This window comes from Bufo bufo, chromosome 4 (assembly GCF_905171765.1).
Source record: "Bufo bufo chromosome 4, aBufBuf1.1, whole genome shotgun sequence".
NCBI lineage: Eukaryota > Metazoa > Chordata > Amphibia > Anura > Bufonidae > Bufo > Bufo bufo.
In genome coordinates this window covers 563,294,860-563,318,513 of record NC_053392.1, presented here as the reverse complement: position 1 = coordinate 563,318,513, position 23,654 = coordinate 563,294,860, and positions in this window count along the sequence as shown.

The following is a 23,654-nucleotide window of genomic DNA, read 5'->3' as shown; positions in this document are numbered from 1 at the left end:
TTTTCATAAAAATATGGCAAACTTTGTGAGCAATGCCTGCTTAGTTTAGGAAGAATATGGGACTTATATTCTAGCCATACAGATAACAGGACAAGGCTTAGAGAATAAGGATTTGACTGTAATAATAATTGTGTGTAATAATTGTCTTTGTGTTTCTTTTTCAGGAGCCACTAAAGGCAGCTTAGTCAAGCTGGCTAAACACTAATGTTTTTTTGTTTTGTTCACAGGGTTTAGGTGGAGTGGTACTGGCTACATTTAGTCTAGAATTAGATCAATTTAAAAAGGTCTTCATAGTCACCACGTGGTATCATGAGCTCAATAATTAGTAATTGTTTGCAAACAATTAAATAACAGTCAGGCATTTGTTGGTTAAAACAGTCATGTATACTGTACCTTTGTGATGTGAATGTATTTTGTGTCTCCCCACCCCCCCATGACTTTTTGTGTTTTAGGTGTAAATAGCATTTGCTCTTTCAATGGACCTCACAGGAAGATGTCTTTTTTCACACACCAGAACAAAGTTGAGTTGGGAGATGGTGTTAGTATGTGTCTGTCTGTGAGTGATGTGTTAAAGGCCAGCAGAATATTTTTTTTCTTGTTTTATGTGATTTTTTTTTTTTTTCTTTTCTACCTTTGCATTTGTTTTCCTTGTTAATATTTTTAAATTAACAAGTTGTTGTATTTTTTTTTTTTTTTTTATATACAGACCTACTTCTTGGGTAGGCACTAAACTTCAAAGTTGTTCACCAGATTGGTCATGTTCTAGTTAGTATGGTACCAGTGTAGTATGGTACCAAATGGGGGAATGTGTTTGAAAGAATTATAGTTACACTAAGAAGCCATGTTTTTTTTTTTTTGTTTTTATTTTGTTTTTGTGTGGTTTACAAATGCCCCCCAGCTAGGATGGAGTTAGATTACCGCCCCTAGGCATATTAATGAGGTTACATGTAGGTGTAGAAAGGTATTGACTGCTAAGAATAATGATACTGCTCTTGATTTTTATTTCCAGGATCCATAATGAGGCGAAATTACATATCCAAATTTGGGACCCTGGAGGAATAGCAGCAGCCCAATATTGTGGTGGCAATTGGACTACATTCGTAGCGTTCATCTTGTACATAGTTATTGATAGATCTTAGACACTGCTTAACAAAAAAAGAGTGACTGGTATTTTTTTGCGAGGTGTGGCATTATTTGAATCAAGATGACAGTGCCCTATTTAAATGCGCACAGACATCAGCTAGAAGTCTGCATGGGGGAAGGCCTGCCATGGACAATAGAAGAACACATGTGGTTGTTTTGCATAAATTCAACATATTGCTGAGATTTTTTTTGTTTTCTTGTTTCCTCTTACTTGCACCATTAAATCAGTGAGTGGAAAATGAAGGAAGCAGAAGTTCCTATCAATATATAAGCCATACTGAAGTTCTAAAAACTGATTGTCCGTAGTCTGATATGGCCATGTCTATTCAATCTTCTTGAATAGCCAGATAATAGGTCTCTTGCAGCACCTATTATACAGGGGTAAGAAGGCAGAATGACCAACAAGAAAAATTATTCCAGCCTTCTGGAAATTGTTAATGTGTATGACAGACATTTGTAGCATGTGGTTGGTGATTAATTTACTCAAATGGTGTACTCGATTATCATGAATGAGCCCTGAATTTTCACATGTCTAGTTTAAAATCATGCAGAGTACGGCATTATGGGTAAAAGTCCAAGGTTTCACTTTATGCGTAATAACCAACATAGAGCACAACGTACATTAGAATCACCTGTATTAGACATATATACATCTATCATGTATCTTTTGATTTTTAATTGTTATTGTATGAGATCTTGTGAGAAGTAGAATTCAGCTGGATTGGACCTTTGCAATGCACAGACTGTCACATATTGCTAAAGTGGGCTTGCCCATATTCCAGTTATATAAGGCAGCTGACAAGCAAGACTAGTTGGTAGTTAAATGACAATCTGATTAACGGATCGAGTCAATTAGCATGGTGTAATGTTATATACTGTATGTGATATCAATGTAGGATATGTAGATTTTCCTGTGATTATCATGAGGGATATTGGTGACTTGTTATTTATTTATTAATATCCATAATGAATAGTGTGTGACTGTTAAATGAATGGGTTCCTGTTCTGTCTATGCCTGCCCATGTTGACGAAGAAACTGTTTCCGAAGAAAGGCCGCAATGCCGGAAAGTTCGCAGGACTGGAGTAATGCAGATATCAAGTTTCTGTGGTTTATTTTTTGATTGTGTGTGCCAATAGGCACAAGACCAGGGAATGTTGGAACCGATAAAATTGACATCTATGATACAGCGTTGATGCAAAGATGTTCCTTGATATCTGGAACTGAATCCGCCCTGGTCTGCTTGATATGCAAATGAGGACCATCAAAGGGTTCTTGGGGCAGGACACTGATGAAAGGAAGATCTGCCAGGACTGTCGCATCCTGGGGAAAGCCCGACCCCCTGCTGGTATTTACTGCCCACACCTGTGTCAGCAAGGACATACATGCTGGGATATGGCAGGGGTATATGATATAACTTTCTTCCTGTGTAATTACCTGCAATAACCTAGCTTACAAATAGGAACAATGGTGACCTCTGGGACAAGACAAGTCTTCCTGAACTCTACAATGAAGAATGTGATTCGCTGAGACCTGCTGGAGAGGAGTGTTCTGAGTACAGAGAAAAGCCCATGGCATGTGTGACTGAGAGAGAGAATGGTGTAGCTAGCTCAAGGATGTTGACCCCCTCCAACCCCCTCTCCCATTCCCTTAATTATATTTAGAATGTAGGTATATCCCTATTTGTAAATAAATCCAATACTGACTTAAGATACAGTTGTTCTTCAGTAATTTAAGGCACCCGTAAAACAGAGCACATTCTACAAAGTCACTCAGGCTCCCCCTGCTACCTCTTCTGCTGCCGCCGCCTCGGCCTCTTCTGCTGCTGCCGCCTCGGCCTCTTCTGCTGCTGCCGCCGCCTCGGCCTCTTCGTCCGCCTCGGGAGGATCGTTGGCACCTGCCGCCCAGCAAACATGGGATGTACCACCAACACCACCACCTGCGTCACCAAGCATCTCAACCATGTCACACGGCAGCGTTCAGCTCTCCATCTCCAGTGGCGTACCTCTAATATGGTGGCCACCCGACGGCTTAGGGAGGGTGGGCAGGGACTGGTGGCCCCCCCCCCCCTGTTTTCCTACCCCTGTTAATATATACTTCCTCTGATGCCCGTTCCGGTGGGGCATGCAGGGGTTAATGTAGGGATCCGGTTAGGAGAGTGGGCGGTCAGCCAGGAGGGCATATATGCCTCTGTCCCGCCTTCCCTCTTCCTCTTTGAGCGGAAGCGCTTTGTGGGTAAGCAAGCAGCGCTCTGTCCGCATGAAGATGTCCGCCTCAGATGCCCCCCTGCTGGAGGCTTTGAGGGCGAGAATGGCGGAGGGGGTGAGGGATGGCTGCGCTCATTTTTGAGCAGCCTCGGTTCCCCTCAGCCTTCCTCCTCCCCTGGCTTGGAGTGCACCACTGGGGAGGTAATGTTAGCTGATCCCAGTACTGCAGTGGGGGGCCGGCGGTCCGCTCGGTTCATCCGCCCCCCCCGCCAGGTTTGGGCACAGTCCCCCCCCTTCATTTCCCCGTACCTTAAGTGCTGCTATCAGTGCTGATGCAGCTCTGGCTGGCCGGCAGGTCCCCTGTGCTGCCGAGTCAGCGGTGGCTCCGCCCCTTCCTGTTTCCTCTTCCCTTGTGTCCCGTCCTGCTGCCGCTTGTGTGACTGCAGCTTGGGGCAGAAGTATTATCATGGGAGCGCAGGCAAGCAGCTCCTCCTCCCAGGGTCTCCCCCTCACCCCTCCAGCTTCTCAGCCCTTGGCCCCTCATGAGCCCCAGGGGCAGTTACAAGTAGATGGGGCTTTGCCACCAGCAGCAGTTATAGAGGTGGCTGCCCCCCATTCTCACAATGATGATGTGGTGCAGGTGGCCTCCCTTTCCACCCCTGCATTTAATTCTTGCCCGCTGCCACCCCCCTCTCCCCTCCCCCATGGGTCACGCCAGCGCAGGGTCCGGTCCAGTTCGTCATCCTCCTCTCCGGAGAGCAGGAGACGCGGTCGGCGGGGTTCCCGCAGGCGTCACTCCCGCCGCAGGTCTGAAGGCTCGGCGTGGAGCAGGCGCTCCAGATCCTCCAGATGGCGCTCGCCGTCCTCCTCTGAAGGGTCGTTGGCGGCATCGGTGGAGTCTGGTAGAGCAGCACGTTCGCGTCGCAGTGGGCGGTCGCGTCATCAGTCATCCAGGGTCCGTAGCCTGGCTCCTGCGACGGCTGTTCAGCCTGAGGTTTCGGTTCCTGTTCCTGCGGTGGTTCCAGTCGCTTCTTCTGGTGAGTACCAACCTACTGAAGTTTTGGGGGCGGGGGCGGGGGATACGAACACAGCCGAGTTAATGAAGATGTTGTTAGAGCGTTTGCAACAGCCTGCCCAGGTTCAGAGACTCCCTCCTCCCTGTGTTAAACAGGCCCCGGTACTGGCGGGGGTTCACAAGGATTCATGCTATTGCGGGGTCAGCCTCCTTGGTTCCCACCTGGAGGAAGCGGTTAGGGAGAAGGTGTGGGCTAACCAGTACGTGGATGTTTGGTCCCTCATATCGGTGGTCCAACCCACGGTGGACAAGGAGAGGCGCTTCTCGGATAAACCTTCTGAGCGTAGACCTCGGGTGGCCAAGACCATGAACAATTGGTTGCAGGCCTTTTCTGTTTTGGGTTGTGTTATGGGACAGCGTCATCCTGAGCGATGTTCCGAGCTGTTCGTTTATCAGGATATTATTTATAGTGCCTACAAATCGCACGGGGGCAGCGCCTGGTGGCGATACGATGAGGAGTTTCGTCGTCGCTTGGCGTTACATCCAGAGATGGGGTGGGGGGTGAAGGCGACGGACGTGTGGTTGAGATTAATGGTGGCACAGAGGCCCCCTCCCTTTCCAGCGGCGGCCGCTGGTTCAGGGGGATCACCTTCCCATGGACCGGTGGCCGTCGGCCGTCCGCCGTCCCGGGTCTTGCTGGTTGTTTAACGAAGGGAGCTGCAGGTTTGCCGGGTTGTGTAGATTCAAGCATGAGTGCTCCGCCCGTGGAGGCCCTCACCCAGCTAGTAAGTGCACCCGCCCCGCAGTTAGGCCTGCCAAACAGTTTGAACAAGGGGGATATAAGGACCCCGGTGAGCGTGGCAGAGATGGGCCCCTGGTTAGACAGGTACCCCAATAAACATGCTGCGTCTCAACTCCGGTTTGGTTTTTCCTTTGGGTTTTTTATCCCCTTTGTTCTTAACCGTTCTCCGTTTTTTTCGGATAACTTGAAGTCGGCTCGGGAGCTACCAGAGGTTCTCAGGGACAAGGTCTATAAGGAGGTTTCATTGGGCAGGATTAAGGGTCCGTTTGATGAGGTACCTTTCCCTAATTTACGGGTCTCCCCGCTTGGCGTGGTCCCTAAGAAAGAACCGGGTAAGTTCAGGTTGATTCATCATTTGTCCCACCCCAAGGGTTCGTCAGTGAACGATGCCATTAGTCCGGAGGACGCTTCTGTGTCTTACGTCTCCTTTGACCGAGCGGTTGCGTTGGTCAGGGAGGCGGGCAAGGGGGCTCTCCTGGCCAAGTCGGATATTGAATCAGCTTTCCGTCTGCTCCCTGTTCACCCTGATTGTTTTCATTTACTAGGTTGCTGTGTAGACGGTAAGTATTACTATGATACGTGTCTCCCTACGGTTGCTCCATTTCATGTCATTATTTTGAGTTGTTTGGTTCTTTTCTGGAATGGGTCGTCCGTTATGAGTCGGGCTCTACATCGGTTTTACATTATTTGGATGACTTTCTTTTTGTTTCTCCAGGATCTGGGGATGGTTGCTTGTTATTGCTGAATCTGTTTTTGGAGAGGATGGCGCAGTTTGGGGTTCCGATTTCCATGGAGAAAACAGAAGGCCCTGTCACGTGTTTGTCGTTTCTGGGTATTGAGATTGACATGGTTGATATGGTTTTTCGGTTGCCAGGTGATAAGCTTCAGAAGCTTTTAGAGTTAATTGATGGGTTTTTGGCAGTTAAGAAGGTTACCCTCCTACAGATGCAGTCTCTTTTGGGCCTCTTGTGCTTTGCTTGTAGGGTGATGCCCATGGGCCGTGTTTTTGCCCGCCGTTTATCTTTAGCTACCAGGGGTGTGCAGTCCCCCCGCCATCGCATTCGGGTCACTGCGTCACTGAAGGAGGACTTGCGGGTCTGGAGGGCTTTTCTACAATCTTTCAATGGTCATACCTGTTACATGTCGGTGGTTACCCCTAACTCTGAACTGTCCCTGTTTTCAGATGCTTCCGGGTCATGTGGTTTTGGTACGATTTTGGGGGTGGAATGGTGTGCCGGTGAGTGGCCTGACGCCTGGCGATCTGCTGGTTTGTGCAAGAACCTCACGTTATTGGAGTTGTTCCCGATTGTGGTGTCGGTGGAATTGTGGAGAGACCGGCTAGCCAATAAGCATGTTTCTTTTTGGACGGACAATTTGAGTGTGGTTTATGCTGTCAATACCTTGTCTTCCTCTTCTCTCCCGGTTCTGGCGTTGCTCCGGCATCTCGTACTTCGGTGCCTCGAATGTAATATCTATTTTAGGGCTTGTCATGTTCCAGGTGTTGATAATAAAATTGCTGATGCTCTTTCCCGTTTTCGTTGGCAGGATTTCAGGTCTTTTCTTCCGGGAGCAGATTTGGAGGGCAGGGAATGCCCGTCGTACCTGTGGGACCTGGTGGACAGGAGCTGATGTCGCTGGTTCGTTCATCTGTTTCCCCGGCGACTTGGCAGGCGCATGGTAAGGCGTGGGCTGAGTGGTGGGAAATGGTGAATGGCAGAGACGTGGTTTCCCGGGATGACCTACGATTGGATGTCACAATTGATTGGTTATTGCGCTTGCGGGCTACGCGAGTTTCTGCAGCGGTTGCGCAACGACGCCTGGCTGGTGTCGCCTTTCATTTCAAATTGCGCGGGTGGGTTGATGTGACTAAGCAGTTCATTATCCGTCAGGCCATGAAGGGTTGGAGAAAGGAGTTCGTCTCTCGGGAGAGCCGAAGACCGATCTCGTTTAACTTGCTGGGTAGGCTTCTGTCCAGGCTTCCTGAAGTTTGCACATCGCCTTTTGAAGTAGCGTTGTTTTCGTGTAGTTTTAGCGTAGCCTTCTTTGCGGCCCTGAGGTTAGGAGAATTGGTTGCCCCTTCTGGTAGCAAGCCAGGAGGTCTTTCTTGTCAGGACGTGGTGTTAGGTAATGATTCTTTGAGGATTCGGGTCCGACGGTCTAAGACGGACCAGTTTGGCAGGGGTGCCTGGATTCCGCTATATCCGGTGGCTGGTATTTCTGTCCCTGTTAGGTTAGTGGGTAGCTATAGCTTAGTTCGCCCGGAGTGCTGTAATTTCTTGGCGCATGTGGACGGTTCTCCCTTGACCAAATTCCAGTTCACCCGGGTTTTGAGGTCTTGTTTGGAGTTAGTTGGGGTAAATCCCAGGGAGTTCGGTACTCATTCATTCCGTATTGGGGCGGCTACGGAAGCGGCCAGGGCAGGTTTACCCGAATCGGAGGTTATGAGAATTGGCAGGTGGAAGTCAGCCTGCTTTGCGAGGTATATTAGACCGGACCTTCTGTTATAAAAAAAAAAAAAAAAAAAAAAAAAAAAAAGAGATATGGGAAGAATGTGATTATAATTTATTTATGTACATGTTACTTGTATGAGTTGGTCAATATGATTGTTTTATTTGCAGGTCTCTTGGTTTTGTATGGCGTTTGCTTGGCGCTAACTCTTTTTTCTTGCAGGTCCGGGGCGTCCGGCCGTGTGGATCGTGGGCCATTCGTATGTTTTCTGGGCGGCTCAGAGAGCTGATTGCCGACCTGGGGGGAGGTCCCTCGGCTTCCGTGAAGTGGACGCAGCCTGGAGAGGAATCCGGGGTTTGCGATGGGCTCAGCTCCTGTCGCAAGTGGTCGAAATCGGTTCGCAGGCCAGGGGCCCGGTTATTTTAGTTTTACATGCTGGGGGGAACGATATGTGTTCTGTTCCCCTGGTGGAATTGTTGACCCTCATCAGGTCCGATTTGGAGCGCTTCCCTTCATTTTTTCGTGAGGTGGTCCTGGTTTGGTCTGAGGTTGTTCCTCGGGTGGTATGGCAGGGTGGGGAGGCGGTTGAGAGGTGTAGGAGAACGATTAATGCCCGTATTTCCCGTTTCGTCAGGTCCCGGGGTGGTGTGGTTGTCAGACACCGGCAGCTTGAGGGCGATAACCGTTCATTGATGAGGCCCGATGGGGTACACCTGAATGATATAGGTTTAGATATTTTTCTTTCAGGTATCCAGGATGGGGTAGAGCAGGCCATGTTTTTGTTGGGTGGTGGTCGGAGCCCCGTTTGAGGGCGGTGCTCCTCCTTGGCGGCTAGTTATTGCAGCGTAAAGGTGTTGGAGGAAAAATGGGCGTATCCGCCCGCTGGGAGACCAGCGGCTGGCGGAGAGAACGGTTCTAGGTTATGGTTTTGCCGTTTGAATAAAGCTGTGGCCGAATACCACCCAACAAAATAAAAGGTTAAAAGTGGAACGGTGTCAGTGTCGTTATTAAAGGGGTTAGTTGGGGTTGGTATGTTGGGGCTAGAGGAAGGTTCGGTGTTCCCCTTCCCATTCCTTATGGTGCCAACAGTCTGGTGGCCACCCGACGGCTTAGGGAGGGTGGGCAGGGACTGGTGGGCCCCCCCCCCCTGTTTTCCTACCCCTGTTAATATATACTTCCTCTGATGCCCGTTCCAGTGGGGCATGCAGGGGTTAATGTAGGGATCCGGTTAGGAGAGTGGGCGGTCAGCCAGGAGGGCATATATGCCTCTGTCCCGCCTTCCCTCTTCCTCTTTGAGCGGAAGCGCTTTGTCCCTCCCTCCCTCCCCTGTGAGTTGATAGTGTGGTGCTTCGTTCGGATGGTGTGATCAGAAGTGATTCGGGGGAACGGTTATATAGGCAAAGTGCCTCCTTGGAATGTTTAAAGTCACAGCTGGCGGCTAGTTATTGCAGCGTAAAGGTGTTGGAGGAAAAATGGGCGTATCCGCCCGCTGGGAGACCAGCGGCTGGCGGAGAGCACGGTTCTAGGTTATGGTTTTGCCGTTTGAATAAAGCTGTGGCCGATTACCACCCAACAAAATAAAAGGTTAAAAGTGGAACGGTGTCAGTGTCGTTATTAAAGGGGTTAGTTGGGGTTGGTATGTTGGGGCTGGTATGTTGGGGCTAGAGGAAGGTTCGGTGTTCCCCTTCCCATTCCTTATGGTGCCAACAGTCTAGGCAGACCACGCAACTGCTACGGGGCCCGTGGGAGAAGGTGGCCCGGAGAAGATGTAAAGCCCCGCCCCCTGATTATACTACAATAACAATAGAAACTGCTTGAGTCCCTATCTGGGGCTCTGGTGGGCCCTGCTTCTCCTGATCCCAGGGCCCCTACCCCCTTACAAACTTTGTGTATGTTTCTGTGGCTGCCGTAGTTACAGACTGTCCCCGCTGTAAGCCGAGCTCTCTCTCTTCTGTCAGCTGAGCGCTGAACTGGCCAATCAGCGCAGCCGACAGATACAGAAACCAGAGAGAGTGAGGACTGCTGCTCCCATGTGAGACACCACGCTGGCCCTGCCTGTCTCAGTGAAGGCTGACTGCCGGACAGGACCCGCACAGTCAGAGACTGAGTGAGTGACAAGAGACCAGAGTTGCTTGTTTTTTTTGGGAGGGAAACACTTCTCTACATAAGCATCAGTAGCAGAGTTCATGGCAGGGGTCAACCCCTTTGAACTCTGCTTGCTGCTGTTTATATACAGGACATTGTGCCCTAGGCAGAATCCCCCCCCCCCCCCCCTCCCCATGTACTCTGCCTGTAGCACACTAAGCATCACAAGCAAGCAGAGTTAATCGCAGGGAGGGAGGTCTGCTTGGGTAAAAAAAAATATATATAATTTCTTAATTGAATAAAAAAAAAAAGTTTAAGGCATTTCTATACTACCGGTACTTCATTCCTTAAAATATAAGGATTTGTGTGTTGTTTTTAAATATTTATAATTTAAGAATAGGGATGAGCGAACTTCTGTTTTCAAGTTTGGTGTGCAAGGTTCGGGTTATCTAAGAATTCTGTTATGGATTCCGCTAACACAGACCATTAGTTATGGTAGCGGAATCCATGACGGAATTCTTAGATAACCCGAACCTTGTACACCAAACTTGAAGACACAAGTAGTTCACTCATCCCTATTTAGGAATTAATTGTAACCAGTTGGGAATAAAAAAAAAAAATGTATATATACACATACATACACACACACTAGTTGAACCTGAACAATATACACGCACACACTGTCCTCAATATACAGTAATTATAATATATATATGTATAGCGCCAATACAGAGAGGGGCATTATATGTACTGCACTGGGGGCCATTGAATATATATATATACTATAGGGAGCATTATATATATTATACAAGGGGCACTGCAACAGGGTTTTATAAAATACTGGTGCCACTATAACTTATTACCACTAGGGGCTTTAAAGGGGAGCCTTCTTACTGCTGGGGGCACTATAGGGGGGTATTATTATTAAGTACAATTAGAGATGAGTGAATTTCCGCTTATGAAATTCGTTCACACTTTGTTTTGTGGTGAAAGGTGAATTGCGTTATGGATTCCATTACCACGGACCATAACACAATTCTATGACGGAATGCATAACGGAATGCCTTTAGAGGCATTCCATTATTCATTCCATCATAATAGAAGTCTATGGGCTGCAAAACGGATCCGTCCCATTTCCGTTATGCAGGAGAGGACTCCACCTCCACACTCTGTCATTGTGCCGCTCTGTGGCCTCCTGATGCTGCTGCCACTTCCACTCATAATGGAAACGGAACGGATCCATTTTGCAGCCCATAGACTTCTATTATGATGGAATGAATAATGGAATGCCTCTAAAGGCATTCCGTTATGCATTCCGTCATAGAATTGTGTTATGGTCCGTGGTAATGGAATCCATAACGCAATTCACCTTTCACCACAAAACAAAGTGTGAACGAATTTCATAAGCGGAAATTCGCTCATCTCTAAGCACAATATAGAGGACATTACAAATAAAGTGGTTGTTTTGTGGGGTACTGTCAGGGCCACTATTAATATTCAGGGCAATCTAAGAGCACTATTATTATGGGGGGGACTATCTTTATGGCAGTGTAATTTGTATAGTATTTGGGGGCACTGGGGAGCACATAGTCCACAATATTGGGGATGGCAGCAGGATGACAATGTTTGGGCACAAGAAGGGGAAGGATGATAAGAAAAGTGCGGAACCTAAGATGTCTGTGTGCTGAACTCTGCAGAGACAGCAAGAACCATTATATATATATATATATATATATATATTTTACATAAATTGTACTTTATATTTGTGGATGGAGGGGGGGGGGCAATGCCAAGTTTTGCTATGGGGCCCCATGATTTCAATGTACGCCTCTGTCCATCTCACAAACATTTGAGAGAAAGCGTAAATTCCCACCTAGCCACCCCCGATCCCTGGCCCTGAATGCCAGCATTTCTAAACTACTGGCCTATGAAATGCTGTTATTCAGGCTGGTGGACACAAACAGCTTCAAACAGCTCATGTCGCTTGCTGTCCCACAGTATGTTGTTCCCAGCCGCCACTACTTCTCCAAGAGAGCCGTGCCTTCCCTGCACAACTAAGTATCCGATAAAATCAAGTGTGCACTGCGCAACGCCATCTGTGGCAAGGTCCACCTAACCACAGATACGTGGACCAGTAAGCACGGCCAGGGACGCTATATCTCCCTAACTGCACACTGGGTAAATGTAGTGGCGGCTGGGCCCCAGGCGGAGAGCTGTTTGGCGCACGTCCTTCCGCCGCCAAGGATCGCAGGGCAACATTCTTTGCCTCCTGTCTCCTCCTCCTCCTACTCAGCTTCCTCCTCCTCTTCTTCCACCTGCTCATCCAGTCAGCCACACACCTTCACCACCAACTTCAGCACAGCACGGGGTAAATGTCAGCAGGCCATTCTGAAACTCATATGTTTGGGCGACAGGCCCCACACCGCACAGGAGTTGTGGCGGGGTATAGAACAACAGACCGACGAGTGGTTGCTGCCGGTGAGCCTCAAGCCCGGCCTGGTGGTGTGCGATAATGGGCGAAATCTCGTTGCAGCTCTGGGACTAGCCGGTTTGACGCACATCCCTTGCCTGGCGCATGTGCTGAATTTGGTGGTGCAGAAGTTCATTCGCAACTACCCCGACATGTCAGAGCTGCTGCATAAAGTGCGGGCCGTCTGTTCGCGCTTCCGGCGTTCACACCCTGCCGCTGCTCGCCTGTCTGCGCTACAGCGTAACTTCGGCCTACCCGCTCACAGCCTCATATGCGACGTGCCCACCAGGTGGAACTCCACCTTGAACATGCTGGACAGACTGTGCGAGCAGCAGCAGGCAATAGTGGAGTTTCAGCTGCAGCACGCACGGGTCAGTCGCACTGCGGATCAGCCCCACTTCACCACCAATGACTGGGCCTCCATACGAGACCTATGTGCCCTGTTGCACTGTTTCGAGTACTCCACCAACATGGCTAGTGGCGATGACGCCGTTATCAGCGTTACAATACCACTTCTATGTCTCCTTGAGAAAAAACTTAGGGCGATGATGGAAGAGGAGGTGGCCCAGGAGGAGGAGGAGGAAGAGGGGTCATTTTTAGCACTTTCAGGCCAGTCTCTTCGAAGTGACTCAGAGGGAGGTTTTTTGCAACAGCAGAGGCCAGGTACAAATGTGGCCAGACAGGGCCCACTACTGGAGGACGAGGAGGATGAGGATGAGGAGGAGGTGGAGGAGGATGAGGATAAAGCATGGTCCCAGCGGGGTGGCACCCAACGCAGCTCGGGCCCATCACTGGTGCGTGGCTGGGGGGAAACGCAGGACGATGACGATACGCCTCCCACAGAGAACAGCTTGTCCTTACCTCTGGGCAGCCTGGCACACATGAGCGACTACATGCTGCAGTGCCTGCGCAACGACAGCAGAGTTGCCCACATTTTAACGTATGCAGAGTACTGGGTTGCCACCCTGCTGGATCCACGGTACAAAGACAATGTGCCCACCTTACTTCCTGCACTGGAGCGTGATAGGAAGATGCGCGAGTACAAGCGCACGTTGGTAGACGCGCTACTGAGAGCATTCCCAAATGTCACAGGGGAACAAGTGGAAGCCCAAGGCGAAGGCAGAGGAGGAGCAAGAGGTCGCCAATGCAGCTGTGTCACGGCCAGCTCCTCTGAGGGCAGGGTTAGCATGGCAGAGATGTGGTGGAAAAGTTTTGTCAACACGCCACAGCTAATTGCACCACCACCTGATACGGAACTTGTTAGCAGGAGGCAACATTTCACTAACATGGTGGAACAGTACCTGTGCACACCCCTCCACGTACTGACTGATGGTTCGGCCCCATTCAACTTCTGGGTCTCCAAATTGTCCACGTGGCCAGAGCTAGCCTTTTATGCCTTGGAGGTGCTGGCCTGCCCGGCGGCCAGCGTTTTGTCTGAACGTGTATTCAGCACGGCAGGGGGCGTCATTACAGACAAACGCAGCCGCCTGTCTACAGCCAATGTGGACAAGCTGACGTTCATAAAAATTAACCAGGCATGGATCCCACAGGACCTGTCCATCCCTTGTGCAGATTAGACATTAAGTACCTCCCCTTAACCATATATTATTGTACTCCAGGGCACTTCCTCATTCAATCCTATTTTTATTTTCATTTTACCATTATATTGCGGGGCAACCTAAAGTTGAATGAACCTCTCCTCTGTCAGGGTGCCGGGGCCTAAAAATATCTGACAGTGGCCTGTTCCAGTGGTGGGTGACATGAAGCCTGATTCTCTGCTATGACATGAAGACTGATTCTCTGCTGACATGAAGCCAGATTCTCTGTTACGGGACCTCTCTCCTCTGCCTGGGTGCCTGGGCCTAAATATGTGACAATGGACTGTTCCAGTGGTGGGTGACGTGAAGCCTGATTCTCTGCTATGGGACCTCTCTCCTCTGCCTGGGTGCCTGGGCCTAAATATGTGACAATGGACTGTTCCAGTGGTGGGTGACGTGAAGCCTGATTCTCTGCTATGACATGAAGAGTAAGACTGATTCTCTGCTGACATGAAGCCTGAATCTCTGTTATGGGACCTCTCTCCTCTGTCTGGGTGCCGGGGCCTAAAAATATCTGACAGTGGCCTGTTCCAGTGGTGGGTGACATGAAGCCTGATTCTCTGCTATGACATGAAGACTGATTCTCTGCTGACATGAAGCCAGATTCTATGTTATGGGACCTCTCTCCTCTGTCTGGGTGCCGGGGCCTAAATTATATGACAATGGACTGTTCCAATGTTGGGTGACGTGAAGCATGATTCTCTGCTATGACATGAAGACTGATTCTAAGCTGACATGAAGCCTGAATCTCTGCTATGTGACCTCTCTCCTCTGCCTGGGTGCCTGGGCCTAAATATCTGACAATGGACTGTTCCAGTGGTGGGAGAATCAGGCTTCATGTCAGCAGAGAATCAGTCTTCATGTCATAGCAGAGAATCATCGAAAAATCCCAGCAGTCGTGTCTTCAATCAATGGGATGTTTATTTCATCAAATTAGAAATGTCCACAATCCTGGACGAGTTTCGGCTAGCATGCCTTCATCAACAGATACAGGTATATAAAATGACCTAGTTTATATAAAGGAATATACTCCTCCCCTTATGACAACATCACCTACTCCCATTACCTACACAGGTGATGGGAGGGGTGTATAATTAACAAAGAAAATACGGCCATTAGTAAATCACAATTCACAGTATTGGTTTGAAATAAATATGTTGTAGGAACAATTAAACTGTATCACTGATTTGTTATCCTACTAAAACTTAACTTTTATCAAATAATATATATAAAAAATATGTCCCACAATGTTAGTACTAGATGACTGCATGTAGGGGAGAAAACTGAACAGGCATATAGATCAGCAATAATTACTTGGTACCACGTGTATGTATATCCAACATAGTATTACGCACAAATAGACTTGGTCCAATAACATAGGTAGTGAATTGCAATATGGTTTGACCACTTATTATTATCACCACTCACGGTTTGTTGCATGAAGGATGTGTGATCTTGATATCCAGACTGCTTGGGTGATTGGTTGGATCCGTGATGGTCCCCCCTTTTGTCTGCTGAAAAAAGTGGTTTCAAACGATGTTAGGTTGCTGGGTCACTTAGATAATAGGTCAGACAGGAGAATGTCCCAAATAAGCTGTTTTTCTCCTGCCTAAAAGCGGAGAGGTCTCCCGCCTATATGCGGGAGAATCACTTCCTAGGGAGCGACCCCACTTCTCGATGGCTGGCCCTATTATTCTCGCCCTATTGTTGTCTCCTGGTGATGGCCTGTTCAGATATTCTTCCAGAAGTCGTTCCCGATGCGTTTCCTCTGACAGACAGTGCTGTCAGAATTATCAGGGGTCAAAATGATATAAATGCGGTATAATAACCGTCAGCTCAATAGCTTTTTTGGTGGTGTCCCAGCTGAATGATTGCAGTCCAGACCGATGTCTGAGACTGCCCCCTTATATATACGGTCACATAAACTCTAATTGGTGTGTTAATTACTCACTCGCTCTGCTTCCCGGCGTGCGTTCCATTGTATTGGGAGCGGATCCGGAAGTGCGTCACTCTGCGCTTGCGCAGTAGTTGACAGAGAGCCCCGTGGAACGCAAGACGTCAACGTCGTGCGTCCAGGCGCAGCCTAGTATACCTCGCATTAGTGTGGAACGCATCGGCGTCATTAGCCGCATTTGGGGTAAACGTGCTGCTGTGGAACGCATCGACGTCATATTAATGCGTCTCAGGGAGTCCGATGGGAGATGCTATGGACATGTACATTAATTATTAAGTCGAATATACAGAGATGCCTGCAAAACGCATTTATTTTTTCATGTACAGTGGCATAATATCATAGATGGTCCAGATACAAGTAGTCTGGTCTATTATGAATTTAGTTATATGTCACGGTTATCCTGCATTTGAATCCAAATGGTATTCCCAGTGTCATCTTTTTTATTATATATAAATGTGGCCTCAGGTATGAATTTAAATAAATCAGAAACGGAGGCCATGATTAAAATACAAGAAGACCATGATATAATACTAAAACCCTCAGATAAAGGGGGGAATCTAGTGGTCATGGATCATGTCATGTACCAACAGATGTGTAACTCCATTCTAAATGACAAAAAATGTTACAACATCCTCGGGAGGGACCCTACACTAGATTTCAAAAATTATCTGGAGATTCTACTGATACAAGCTCTTGATAACAAACTAATATCAAATTATGAACTCAAATTCATGCTCATTCCTTATCCTCAGACTGCTACCTTCTATACAATCCCCAAAATCCATAAAGGACTTACACCACTCAAGGGACGTCCCATAGTATCGGGGATAAATTCGATCACCCAAAACATCGGTATATATGTTGATAAGATACTCAGGCCCTTTGTCTCAGCACTTCCATCGTATATCAGAGACACTTCAGATCTGTTAACAAAAATTGATGGGTTACAGCTAGAGGATGGGATCTTACTAGCCTCAATAGACGTTGAGGCGCTCTATAGTAATATTCCCAATGATCTAGGACTACATGCAGTCGAATACTTTTTAAAAACCAGGGGTACTCAACTCACAGCCCACAATGAGTTCACCTATAAGTTGACAGAGTTTGTATTAAGACATAACTACTTTCTCTTTAATTCTAGATACTTCCACCAGCTCAGGGGCACGGCAATGGGGAGCCCCTGTGCCCCCACCTATGCCAACTTGTTCCTGGGCTGGTGGGAGGACACCTTGGTATTTACGGAGGATAGCATTTGGACGTCGAGGATTGTTTTCTGGGGCCGCTATATCGACGATATTTTGATATTCTGGAGCGGCTCCAGAAGACAGTTCTCGGATTTTGTAGCTGACCTAAACAATAAAACAAAATAGGTATGCATTTTACCTCAGAGGTCAATGAGCACAGCTTGGCTTTCCTGGATTTATCCATTACTTTAAATAATGGTATGATTTCCACTAAAACATACAGGAAACCCACAGCTACAAATAACCTACTAAGATGGGAGAGTCATCACCCCACAAATCTCAAATGCGGTATTCCTAAGGGACAATATCAGCGGATCCGCAGAAATTGTACTATAAAGACAGACTTTTATAATCAAGCTAGTGACCTGAGAAACAGGTTCAGTCAAAGGGGATACCCGGATCGCCCATTACAAAAAGCTTTTAAATCAGCACTAAATGTAGAAAGAACAGAACTACTGTCTCCCAAACAAGTGACAAAATCTACAACAGACCCCACTTTCCGTATTGTAGGTACTTATGACAACTACAATAGACAGGTTAGGGTTATCCTCCAAAAATACTGGGACTTGCTGCTCACTGATCCTGACATACAGGACACCCTTCCCCCTTATCCGGCAATTACATACCGTAGAGGAAGATCATTGGGGGATAGATTCGTACACAGCCACTATTTACCAATCAAAAAACCTGGAACTTGGCTAGATAGGAAACCCCTAGGTATGTTTAAATGTGGCACATGTATAGCCTGCCCACATATCATCAAGACCAAAACTTTTATCAGTAACGTCACCAAGAAAATATACACCATTAGGGATTTTGCAAATTGCAAAACTACAGGGGTAGTATATCTATGTACCTACACCTGTAACCTTCAATACGTGGGCAAGACCAAAAGAGAACTCAGGAGGAGGATTGGAGATCATTTGGGAGACATAAGACACCAGCGAGATACTCCAATTGCAAGACACATACAGATCTGTCATGATGGAGATTTTAGGTTACTGAAATTCTGCGTTATCGAAGTGATACGTCCATCCCCCAGAGGCGGTGACCTCAATAGAATAATATTACAGAAAGAGGCAGAGTGGACTCATAGGCTAAAGACAGCGAGCCCACTTGGCCTAAATGAGATACTGTCCTTTGGGTGTTTTATTTAGGCCCGATGCATCCAAAATACTCGAAACCAACTGACAAGTGTAAAGATAAAAGAATATGGACGGAATAGGAATAATACTACATCTACCGAGATAGGTTATAGTTATAATCATCAAAAAAGCGAGAGGGGTTGGGGGCTAATAATGGCCCTGGACACATCATGAATTTTTTACATAATGCATATAATCCAGGACTAACCTTCCTCCCACTCTCAAAAAAGTCCCCCACCTATGTACCAGTATACCCCTAAAAAGTAATATACCTGAGGCCACATTTATATATAATAAAAAAGATGACACTGGGAATGCCATTTGGATTCAAATGCAGGATAACCGTGACATATAACTAAATTCATAATAGACCAGACTACTTGTATCTGGACCATCTATGATATTATGCCACTGTACATGAAAAAATAAATGCGTTTTGCAGGCATCTCTGTATATTCGACTTAATAATTAATGTACATGTCCATAGCATCTCCCATCGGACTCCCTGAGACGCATTAATATGACGTCGATGCGTTCCACAGCAGCACGTTTACCCCAAATGCGGCTAATGACGCCGATGCGTTCCACACTAATGCGAGGTATCCTAGGCTGCGCCTGGACGCACGACGTTGACGTCATGCGTTCCACGGGGCTCTCTGTCAACTACTGCGCAAGCGCAGAGTGACGCACTTCCGGATCCGCTCCCAATACAATGGAACGCACTCCGGGAAGCAGAGCGAGTGAGTAATTAACACATCGGTCTGGACTGCAATCATTCAGCTGGGACACCACCAAAAAAGCGATTGAGCTGACGGTTATTATACCGCATTTATATCATTTTGACCCCTGATGAATCTGACAGCACTGTCTGTCAGAGGAAACGCGTCGGGAACGACTTCTGGAAGAATATCTGAACAGGCCAGCACCAGGAGACAACAATAGGGCGAGAATGATAGGGCCAGCCATCGAGAAGTGGGGTCGCTCCCTAGGGGGTGATTCTCCCGCATATAGGCGGGAGACCTCTCCGCTTTTAGGCAGGAGAAAAACAGCTTATTAGGGACATTCTCCTGTCTGACCTATTATCTAAGTGACCCAGCAACCTAACATCGTTTGAAACCACTTTTTTCAGCAGACAAAAGGGGGGACCATCACGGATCCAACCAATCACCCAAGCAGTCTGGATATCAAGATCACACATCCTTCATGCAACAAACCGTGAGTGGTGATCATAATAAGTGGTCAAACCATATTGCAATTCACTACCTATGTTATTGGACCACGTCTATTTGTGCGTAATACTATGTTGGATATACATACACGTGGTACCAAGTAATTATTGCTGATCTATATGCCTGTTCAGTTTTCTCCCCTACATGCAGTCATCTAGTACTAACATTGTGGGACATATTTTTTATATATATTATCTGATAAAAGTTAAGTTTTAGTAGGATAACAAATCACCATTAGTAAATCACTAGAAATGGGTCTGTGTCTCAGATTGTGCTTCACAATCACATATATGCAAGAAAATAATTCAAAATCATATACACATTTATATATATATATATATCATACATTGTCAGGTACATAAGATCCCTCACCGAATATTAGATGTCTGAAAAATAAAACATAAGTATAATGTTAGCTTATTAGATATGCATAATCTCATAATCCCTATTAAGGCCTAAATGTTTCCATATAATCAGAGGTTCCACATTCTTTCATCCCCATAGTGGGCGCCCTTTCTCTATTGAAGGTTTTTTCACATGTGAATCTTCTAATGTGATATATTTGATAAAGTGTCCTTGTGGCCTATTATATATTGGGGAGACTACACAAACGATTAGGGATCGCATTAGGAAACATAAATCTACCATTCGTACAAAAAATGTATTGTTACCTATTCCATTTCATTTTGAACAGTGCAAACATGGGATAGCTCAGTTGAGGTTGCAAGTTTTGGAACAGGTCAAAAGACCTAGGAGAAGAGGTGATCTGAAGAAGCTGTTATTGCGCAGAGAGGCGTATTGGATCCATATGTTGGATACTTTACATCCCAGAGGCCTTAATAGGGATTATGAGATTATGCATATCTAATAAGCTAACATTATACTTATGTTTTATTTTTCAGACATCTAATATTCGGTGAGGGATCTTATGTACCTGACAATGTATGATATATATATATATATACAGTGGGGGAAATAATTATTTGACCCCTCACTGATTTTGTAAGTTTGTCCAATGACAAAGAAATGAAAAGTCTCAGAACAGTATCATTTCAATGGTAGGTTTATTGTAACAGTGGCAGATAGCACATCAAAAGGAAAATCGAAAAAATAACTTTAAATAAAAGATAGCAACTGATTTGCATTTCATTGAGTGAAATAAGTATTTGAACCCTCTAACAAAAAAAGACTTAATACTTGGTGGAAAAACCCTTGTTTGCAAGCACAGAGGTCAAACGTTTCTTGTAATTGATGACCAAGTTTGCGCACATTTTAGGAGGAATGTTGGTCCACTCCTCTTTGCAGATCATCTCTAAATCCCTAAGGTTTCGAGGCTGTCTCTGTGCAACTCTGAGCTTGAGCTCCCTCCATAGGTTTTCGATTGGATTAAGGTCCGGAGACTGACTAGGCCACTCCATGACCTTAATGTGCTTCTTCTTGAGCCACTCCTTTGTTGCCTTTGCTGTATGTTTTGGGTCATTGTCGTGCTGGAACACCCATCCACGACCCATTTTCAGTTTCCTGGCAGAGGGAAGGAGGTTGTCGCTCAGGATTTCACGATACATGGCTCCGTTCATTTTCCCGTTTATGCGAATAAGTTGTCCTGTGCCCTTAGCAGAAAAACACCCCCAAAGCAAAATGTTTCCACCCCCATGCTTGACGGTGGGGACGGTGTTTTGGGGGTCATAGGCAGCATTTTTCTTCCTCCAAACACAGCGAGTTGAGTTAATGCCAAAGAGCTCTATTTTGGTCTCATCAGACCACAGCACCTTCTCCCAGTCACTCTCTGAATCATTCAGGTGTTCATTGGCAAACTTCAGACGGGCCTGCACATGTGCCTTCCTGAGCAGGGGGACCTTGCGAGCCCTGCAGGATTTTAATCCATTGCGGTGTAATGTGTTTCCAATGGTTTTCTTGGTGACTGTGGTCCCTGCTAATTTGAGGTCATTAACTAACTCCTCCCGTGTAGTTCTAGGATGCTTTTTCACCTTTCTCAGAACCATTGACACCCCACGAGGTGAGATCTTGCGTGGAGCCCCAGAGCGAGGTCGATTGATGGTCATTTTGTGCTCCTTCCATTTTCGAACAATCGCACCAACAGTTGTCACCTTCTCTCCCAGCTTCTTGCTAATGGTTTTGTAGCCCATTCCAGCCTTGTGCAGGTCTACAATTTTGTCTCTGACATCCTTGGACAGCTCTTTGGTCTTTCCCATGTTGGAGAGTTTGGAGTCTGCTTGATTGATTGATTCTGTGGACAGGTGTCTTTTATACAGGTGACTAGTTAAGACAGGTGTCCTTAATGAGGGTGACTAATTGAGTAGAAGTGTCTAACCACTCTGTGGGAGCCAGAACTCTTAATGGTTGGTAGGGGTTCAAATACTTATTTCACTCAATGAAATGCAAATCAGTTGCTATCTTTTATTTAAAGTTATTTTTTCGATTTTCCTTTTGATGTGCTATCTGCCACTGTTACAATAAACCTACCATTGAAATGATACTGTTCTGAGACTTTTCATTTCTTTGTCATTGGACAAACTTACAAAATCAGTGAGGGGTCAAATAATTATTTCCCCCACTGTATATGTTGGTAAGGCTGAGGTTCAGCCTGCATTTGTGGGAGGGGCTTGAGCCTATTTAAACCCCCACTTACCTCATCACAGTGGGCGTTCCGGTTCTTGGTCATTCACTGGCTAGTGTTCGTGCGTTTCCTGGTACCTACGGTCGCCTCTTGCAGAGTTCGTGTCTCCTGGTGGTAAGTAGGGGAGGGGGGGGCTCTTTCGCAGGGCAAGGACGGCGGCAGTCTGGCACCCTCCCTCCGCCTCATGCTGCCGGTGCGTTCCAGCGTGGAGCGCACGGGCTTCCGGCTCCCCTCCTCCTCCGCTCGTCTCCCTGTGTTCCTGGCGGTATGGCGTCAGGTAGCGCACCCGGCAGCCGGTCGGCTCGTCATGCTGGAGACGGGGGGGAAGGTGTTTTTTTCCCTGGTCTGGCCGGCTCACCTTGTTCCCGGCATGGCGCAGGAAGGCGTGCGTTCCAGGGTGGAACGCACGCACTTCCTGGTTCCGGTCCCCGCCCGCTCCACTTGCTTTCCGGCGGCAGCAGGGACAAATCAGCGCCTGCCGGCGGATACCCGTTCATCGGGGAGGGGGTGGGGGTTGGGGTCCTGGGCAAGGCTGCACCCCGGGTGCGGCATGGAAGCCGGTGCACATAGGCGTGCGTTCCAGCCTGGAACGCACTCCTCTTCCGGCGCTTCTGTGACGTCACCCGCCCCCTGCCGGTCTCCCTGGCTGCAATGTCAGCTTGCGTTCCACGCCGGGCGCGGGCTCACGGGCAGCCAGGCCAGACGGGGAGGGGGGGAAGAAAGGAGGGGATAGTAAGGAATAATTCACATAAATGAAATAAGCAATGGGTATCAGTGTGTGCAGTAAACCCGCCACATGGTCTAAAAAAAAAAAAAAAAAAGGGATAAGTACGTTGGTAAACCCGCCATATAGTCTGCAAAAAAAAATAAAAAAAAATTTTTGTAATAAATAATTGAAAAAAAAAAAAAAAAAACGCCATATACACAAACACAGCACAAACCCGCCATATAGTCGGATCATCAACCCGAAAAAAAAAAAAAATTATAATATAAATATATATGTATTTGCGGCACAAACCCCCTTTTAAAAAAAAAAAAAAAAATAGATTTATTTGATTTTCTCGGTTGGACAAGGATAGGTGTCCCACGTAGGACCGATCTGGCCCCACCTCGGGCACCTGGTTACGGCCAGGGTGTCTGGCCTTCCTGGTTTCGCCCAGGCCACTGGGTTTTGTCTTGTTGCCAAGTCGTTGTCGGCCGGTCACAGTCAGGTGTCCGGTCGCGGTTGGTGGCACCTCCTTCTCCCCTGGTACGCCCGGGCTCGGTTCACTCCTGGTACGCCCAGGTCTTCATGTTTTTTCTTGTCTATCACACGGTTTCACGCACCTGTCCTTCGGCTTTCAAGTCTTCCAAAGGGGCCGTCCTCGGCTTCTCCCCGGGTCATTCTTGCTTTCCGTAACTCCTAGGTTATGGCTTACCACTGCCCTTCGCGGGCCGCTGCTACGCGCAGCCTCTATTTCATGGCCACGCGCCTTCTCTCCTGTCAAACCGCCTGGTACGCTCAGGCGGCTCTCTTTTCGGTCAGGTGTTCGATCCGATGCGCTCGGATGGTCACTTGGCCTTAGGGTGAGCCCCAGCCTGGCCAGTTCGCCTGGTTCCGCAGGTTGGTGGGCACCCGTGTCCTCTGCACTTTCAAATGTTTTTTTGCCTGTGCTTTATTTACAGAAGTTTGTTCCCA